This window comes from Hypanus sabinus, chromosome 15 (genome assembly GCF_030144855.1).
Source record: "Hypanus sabinus isolate sHypSab1 chromosome 15, sHypSab1.hap1, whole genome shotgun sequence".
Taxonomy (NCBI): Eukaryota; Metazoa; Chordata; class Chondrichthyes; order Myliobatiformes; family Dasyatidae; genus Hypanus; species Hypanus sabinus.
In genome coordinates this window covers 73,298,497-73,306,326 of record NC_082720.1, presented here as the reverse complement: position 1 = coordinate 73,306,326, position 7,830 = coordinate 73,298,497, and positions in this window count along the sequence as shown.

The window sequence follows — 7,830 nt, the reverse complement described above, 5'->3', positions numbered from 1 at the left end:
CCGGTTGCACAAGATTTCAGCATCTATAGTCCCTTGCATCTCCAACACAACGTATGCCTTTTTAGTCTTGCTTCACTTAGAAACCTGTTGCGAACATTTTTTGGTGTTCTCTCTGCCTCAGCTTCTCTGTAACTTAAAAACATGTTAGATTTCTAACTTGTCCTCATTTTGATGAAGTATCTTCAGCCTGAAATATTAACTCTTCTTCTCTCTCCCCATAGAAATAGCTTGGCATGTTGTAAATTTCCAGACTCTTCAGTTTTTGTCGCAGTTCGGTAACCTAGAAGCTAAGAATGATGACTGTGAAATACGAGCTCAAATCCCATCACTGGGGATTTCAAATTCACTCAATACATCTGAAATATCAAGGTGAATCAGAGATAGTGAGCAAGAAATCACAGGATTGTTCTATCATTCCATCTGGTTCACTAGCATCAATGGCTGACCTTTCCCAGAGTAACAGTAATGGGATTAACATAAGTGATATTGCAGATACTGGAAATCCAGAGCAAATCATCCAGAAAATGCTGGAGGAGCTCAGCAGCGTCTACGGAGGAGACCAAACAGTCACAAACAAGAGAAAATCTGCAGATGTTGGAAATCTAAGCAATACACACAAAATGCTGGAGGAACTCAGCAGGCTAAGCAGCATCTATGGAAAGGAAAATAGTCGATGTTTTGAGCTGAGACCCTTCATAGGACTGGAGAAAAAAAATGAGGAGTAGATTTTAAAGATGAGAGGAGGGGACAGAGAAACACTAGGTGATAGATGAAACTGGGAGGGGTAGGGGTGAAATAAAGTGCAAGGAAGTAGATTGGTGAAAGAGATACTGGGATGGAGAGGGGAGTCTCATAGGAGAGGACAGAAGGCCATGGAAGAAAGTAAAGGCAGGAGGAGCACCAGAGGGAGGAGATGGGCAGGCAAGGAGATAAGGTGAGAGAGGGAGAAGGGGTTGGGGAATGGTGGTGATGGGGCCATTACCAGAAGCTCAAGAAATTGATGTTCATGGCATCAGGTTGGAGGCTATCCAGAAGCGGTTGTTCCTCCAACCTGAGAGTGGCCTCATTGCAAGAGTAGAGGCGGCCATGGATTAATATATCAGAATGAGAATGAAAAGTGGTGGCCACTGGGAGTTCTCGCTTTTTCTGGCAGCGCAGTGCTTGGCAAAGTGGTATCACGACCTCCGCTGGTACTCACCGATACACTGGAGGCCACAGCAGGAGTACCAGACACAGTATACCCCAACAGACTCACAGTTGCCTCTTCTGGAAAGACCTTTTGGGACCTTGAATAATAATAAAGGAGGAGGTGTAGGGGCACTTTTGCCGCTTGCAAGGATAAGTGTCAGAAGGGAGATCAGTGGGGAGATTTAGTCATTTAAAGTAAAATTGGATAGGTATATGGACAGGAAAGGAGTGGAGGGTTATGGGTTTAGTGCAGGTCAGTGGGACTAGGTGAGAATAAGCATTCAGCACCGACTAGAAGGGCTGAGATGGCCTGTTTCCGCGCTGTAATTGTTAAATGCTTATATGGGGAGGGACGAATACACAAGGGAGTTACATAGAGAGCGATCCATGTGGAAAGCAGAATGTGAGGAGGAGGGAAAGATGTGCTCAGTGGTGGGATCCCATCAGAGATGACGGAAGTTATGGAGAATTATGTGCTGGACACAGAGGCTGGTGGGTCGATGTTTTGGGCCAAAACCCTTCCTCAGAACTGGAAAGTAAGTGTGAAGAAGCCAAAATAAAAAGGTAGGAAGTTTGGATAGGATTCACGTTAGCATGTGACAGGTGAAATCAGGTGAGGCAGAAGTTGAGTGTCTGTGAGATGGGAGATGAAGTGAGAAGCTGAGAGGTGATGGGTATAAACGGAATTTGATAGGAGAAAGAGAAGTAGGAAGGGAGCCATAGGGAAGTGATAGGCAGGTGAGGAGAAGGGGTAAGAGGAAAGCCAAAAATGCGAATGACTCCTCTTACACCCTCTGAAATGACCGAGCAGCTTTGTTTCAATTAAGGAGGAGCAACAAATATGGACCTTGTCTTTGCTGATCAGTGTTTCAAAGTTCTTGGATTACTTTAAGAAAAGGTATCAGTCTACATTGATTCTATGACCATAAGACCATAAAATCATAAGATAAAGGAGCAGACTTAGGCCATTTGACCCATTGAGTCTGCTCCACCATTTCATCTTGGTGGATCCATTTCCCTCTCAACCGCATTCTCCTGCCCTTCACCCTTAACCTTTTATAGTGACTATTCAAGAATTTATCAACCTCCGCCTTAATTACACCCAAAGACATATCCTACACAGTTGCTTATGACAACAAATTTCACAGATTCACCACCCTCTGATTAAAGAAATTCCTCCTCATTTCCATTCTAAATGGATGTCCTTCTATTCTGAAGCCATGCCCTCTAGTCCTAGACTCCCTCATCATAGGAAACAACCCCTCCACATCCTCTCTATCAAGTGAGTAAAGGTCCAGATTATCAATAGCTCCTGATATGAAATATCTTTCACTCCTGTAATACTTCTCAAGAACCTCCTTTAAAAACTCTCCAATGTCAGTACATGCTTTCTAAGATAAGAAACCCATAACACCTCGCGCAAGGCTTCTCCAGTGTCTTATAAAGCCTCAGTATTACATCCTTGTTTTTATACTCTAGTCCTCTCAAAATGAATGCAAACATTGCATTTGCCTTCCTCATCACTAACTTGGACATCACTCACATCATGAAATTTGCTTTTCCTAAATGGGATGTTTCATCGGAGCACAATCTTGTCCATGTAATGATTGCTACCAAAGTTATGATTAAATCTAATAGTTTGACTTATTAATCATAAATTAACATTTTAGGTACTTCTGTATGGTGGGCTGAACAACGCTAAATAATTAAATATTGCAATGGCCTAATCAGGACTAGCTGCGTCACCATCTTGAGTCATCTATGAAATGAAGTCAAATAAAAGATCAGAGATCCAATCTTTAAAGATTAAAGATTAACATTATTTGTCACATGTATACTGAAACCACAAGAGATTATGCTGATGCTGGATATCTTGAGCAATACACACAAAATGCTTATTACCATCATTCCCACAATACTGATTGAGAAGTTACAGAACCTGGACCTCTGTATCTTTCTCCGAAATTAATTCCTCGAATTCCCAACTGAAAGACCACAATCAGTGTGAATTGGTGATAACATCTCCTCCTCTCTGACAATCAACACCGGAACATCTCAGGGGTGTGTGCTTAGCCCACTGCTCTACTCTCTATATACCCATGACTGTGTGGTTAGGTATAGCTCAAATACCATCTATAAATTCACTGATTATATAACCATATTGGTAGAACCTCATGGGGACAAAAGAGCTTACAGGAGCAAGATATACCAACTAGCGGTTGTTGCAGCAACAACCTTGCACTCAACATCAGAAAGATGAAAGAGCTGACTGTGGACTTCAGGGAGGGTAAGACAAAGGAACACATACCAATCCTCATAGAGGAATCAGAAGTGGAGAGAGTGAGCAGTTTCAAGTTCCTGGGTGTCAAGATGTCTGACCTAACCTGGTCCCAACATATCAGTGCAGATATAAAGAAGGCAAGACAGCGACTATAATTCATTAGGTGTTTGAAGAGGTTTGGTATGTCAACAAATACACTCAAAAACCTCTATAGATGTATTGTGGAGGGCATTCTGATGGGCTACATCTCTGTCTGGTATGGGGTGAGGACTACTGCACAGGATCGAAAGAAGCTGCAGAGGGTTGAAATTCAGTCGGCTCTATCTTGGCTACTAACCGACAGAGTACCCAGGACGTCTTCAAAGAGCAGTGTCTCAGAAGGGCAGAGTCCATTATTAAGGACCTCCAGCACCCAGGACATGCCCTTTTCTCACTGTTACCAGTAGGAGGTACAAAATCCTGAAGGCACACACACAGTGATTCAGGAACAGCTTCTTCCCCTCTGCCATCTGATTCCTAAATGGACATTGAACCCGTGAACACTACCTCACGTTTTTAATATATATTATTTTGTGGCGACCCACTTTCTGTGCAGGCAAACTGGCTCGCAAATAGCCAGAGTGCGGGGGAACACTTTGGTAATGCACCTCTGACTCCGTCATTTCCGCCCGGAGAGGGCAGGTGCTAGGGATTAAATGCCAGCGCCGCGAAATTTGAATAAACTAGTCTCGAAACGACTTAACAACTATGTGTCGTTATTTCAGTGCTGTGTGGAGCACATCGCTACATTGGTGACCCCGACAGTTCAAACGGGATTTGGACCAAAGATGACCGACTCTTCATCTGTTCACGCAGTTTTGCTAAAACTGCTGATTTTCTGGATGCTGCGACCACGCGTGTGGTTTAGCCAAGCAGAAGCCCAGTTCCAGATTCGGCAGATATCTTCTGATTCCACGTTTTACTACCACATGATGAGCGCCCTTGACCAGGAGACGGCCGCCCAGGCTGCGGATTTCATACAGTTGCCCCCGGAAGAAGGCAAATATGAAACATTCAAAGCGCTGCTCATCGGGACCTTTGGCATCTCATGGCGTGAGCGAGGTGCCCGCCTGTTTCACCTGGACGGTTTGGGAGGCAGACTGCCGTCAGCATTGATGAAAAAGATGCTAGCCCTGGCTGACGGACACAAGCCCTGTCTCATGTTCGAGCAAGCGTTCCTAGAGCAACTGCCCAAGGACATACATCTGCTGCTGGCTGACGCAGATTTAGTGACCCCCGGAAGGTGGCGGCCAGGGCAGACATGCTGTGGAAAGCCAAGAGGGAGAGCGTGGCGTCCGTCGGTCAGATTACCAGGCCACGCGCCCAACAGGGGACCAGACCAGGCCCGGCAGGGGGGTGCACACAACACAGAGGCAGGAGTGAGCAGGCCAGTGAACAGTGGTGTTTCTACCACCAGCGATGGGGCACAAAAGCCCGCCGTTGTCGCCCGCCCTGCAAGGGCCAGGGCCAGCTGCCGCTAATGACTACTGCGGCTGGCCACCAGGACAACCTCTTGTACATCTGGGACATACAGTTGGGACGCCGCTTCTTAGTCGACACCGGAGTGGAAATCAGCGTCTTGCCCCCGACAGGGTATGACACCCACAACAGGAAGCCAGGACCCACCCTGAGGGCTGCAAACGGCAGCACGATACAGACCTACAGCACCCGCACAGCGCCCAAAGAGGATCTGCACGCCTTGTCAGCCAAGTTGGTGTACGGCGCACCCCTGGCCATCCCTCGAGAGTTCATACCAGCCTCAAGGGGGCAAGAGGAAGAACCCGCAGCAGTCCTGGACAGACTACGCAAAAGGCTCAGCAACCTGGCCCCTGTCCCGACTTCACAGCATGGACGGACCTCGACCCATGTACCCAAAGACCTGCAGGTCTGTAAGTTTGTGCTTGTACGAAGGGGTGAACACCGGGCACCGCAACAGTGGCCGTATGAGGGGCCGTTCAAGGTGATCAACAACAAAGGGTCCACGTACGTTCTGGACATTGGGGGGAAAGAGGAGGTTTTCACGGTGGACCGACTCAAACCAGCCCATGTGGACTTGGCGCAGCCGGTCGAGGTTCAGGCACCGTGGCGCAGAGGCAGACCTCCCAAACAGAGGCTGATCCAGACTGTGGACACTGGGGGGTGTATTGCCGGTTCTGGGGGGGGGGTGCGGGTTATGTGGCGACCAACTTTCTGCACAGGTGAACTGGCTCACAAATAGCCAACGCGCGGGGGGAGACTTTGGTAATGCACCTCTGACGTCATTTCTGCCCGGGGAGGGAGGGCGCTAGGGATTAAATGCCAGCGCTGCAAAGTTTGAATAAACTAGTCTTGAAATGACTTACTGACTGCGTGTCATTATTTCAGCGCTGTGTGTAGCACATCGCTACAATTTCCGTTTTTGTATGATTTTTAATCTATTCAATATATGTATACTGTAATTGATTTGCTTATATATTTATTATTATTTTTTTTTATTTTACTATTTTGTTGTCTTCTATACCATATATTACATTGAACTGTTGCTGCTAAGTTAACAAATTTCATCACACATGCTGGTGATAATAAAGTTGATCCTAATTCTGATGTTAAATGCAGGAAGAACACAAGTTAGGCAGCATCTGTGGAGGGGAATAAACAATCCATTTTTTTGGGCTGAGACCATGCATCAGGACTGAGCCCTGATGAAGAATCTTGGCCTTAGCCCAAAATGTCAACTCTTTATTCCCCTCCATAGATGCTGCCTGGTTCCTTCAGGTTGTCATACCTGGGGGAAGTAATGGGGATGAGTTCCCACTACCTATTGAAAGCTTCCAATGGCATGTGTCTCAAATAGCCTCTGCCAACAAAGTGCAGATCATGGACTTCATGGTGGAAGCATTTCTACTGACACCTTAAAACCAGTCACTTTGTGAAGAAGGGGCTTGTTGGACATGCTTGGTGGCTCATCGAAGAGAAGGAAAACTCTAATCTCAAGCCTCCACTGCCTCGCAGCTATACCCACTCATAGGGAAGGCTTTAGTGGTAAACCCCAAGAAAACGTCCGGAGGTCCCTGAGGCAGCCTATGTTGAGTTCAATGCTGACTGGCAACTCCTGCGATGCCGCTGGTGCCAAACTGTATCAGTCTCTCTCATTCCTATGAATTCCTCAACTGCATGGAAAAGGAAGATTGCTGCATGGGCAACAGCTTGCTCTCCTCTCCATATCATACTGTGTTGTGTAACACATCGACAGTTTGGATGCGAAATCCATGGTCAGCCTTGACCAACAGAGAGCCTCAAAAGATGCTGCTCAATATGCCGAGTCAATCAATTTGCATTTTTGAACCATTGTCAACAGTTTCTCATATGACGACAAGTCCCAGAAGACCAGCACTTGTGGAATTTTCTGATACAGAATCACAGATTGTGCACAGGACAACAAAGACGCTCAGATGTAAGGTAGCCCTCGGACATTGTTCTCCAATAAGTCCCAGCCTCTGTTCCACTTCCACATCTCTGCTCACTTATTTACCTCTTTAAAAACTTGTCCTCTTCTGATTAATCAAAATACTTCCATCCAGTGGCAGAAGGCCTTTCCACCGAGGATAGTGTTTCACCATTGTAGTCATATGTCGCACAATGTAATTTTTTTATCACTGTATTTAAGTTGATTTTATTTATTTATTTAGAGATATGGCATGGTGACAAGTCCTTCTGGCCCAATGAGCCTGCGGTGCCCAATTACACTCATGCCATCTATTAACCTACTGACCCATACTTCTTTGGAGTGCCGGAGGGAACCCAAGCACCAGGAGGAAACCCATGTGATCAAGGGGACAACGTACAGACGATTGTGGGATGTGCTTTGTTGGAACAGAACAAGAACCAAAGCACAGGGAAGCCCAGAATGATGTAAGTATGATGTGGAATTAGGGAGACAGGTATTATCATACCTTAGTTTATATACATCCTCAAGTCTATTATATTGTCACAAATGATTCCCACTTTATACCCTCCTCCTTCAATCCATTTCTTTGTACCTGTAACTTTGTGTTCAGCTCTGATAAGGCATCACTAACCAGGAATAGCTGGTATTCAGAGATGCTGCCTGACATGCTGAATATTTTGGTCAACTTTCCAGACTGAAATTAGTTGTTCCACAAACAGTCACCCAATCTATATATGCCTTCCCCAGTACCCAGTACAGCAGAGATTATATTTATTGTGTACAGTCAATGCAAAACACTAAATTGAAAGGAGTGTAAGTAACTCAGTGTGGAAAGAACTTTGCAGGTCCTGAATGGAGAGGTTCAAAATGCAGGAGTGGATCTTCTTATACGAAG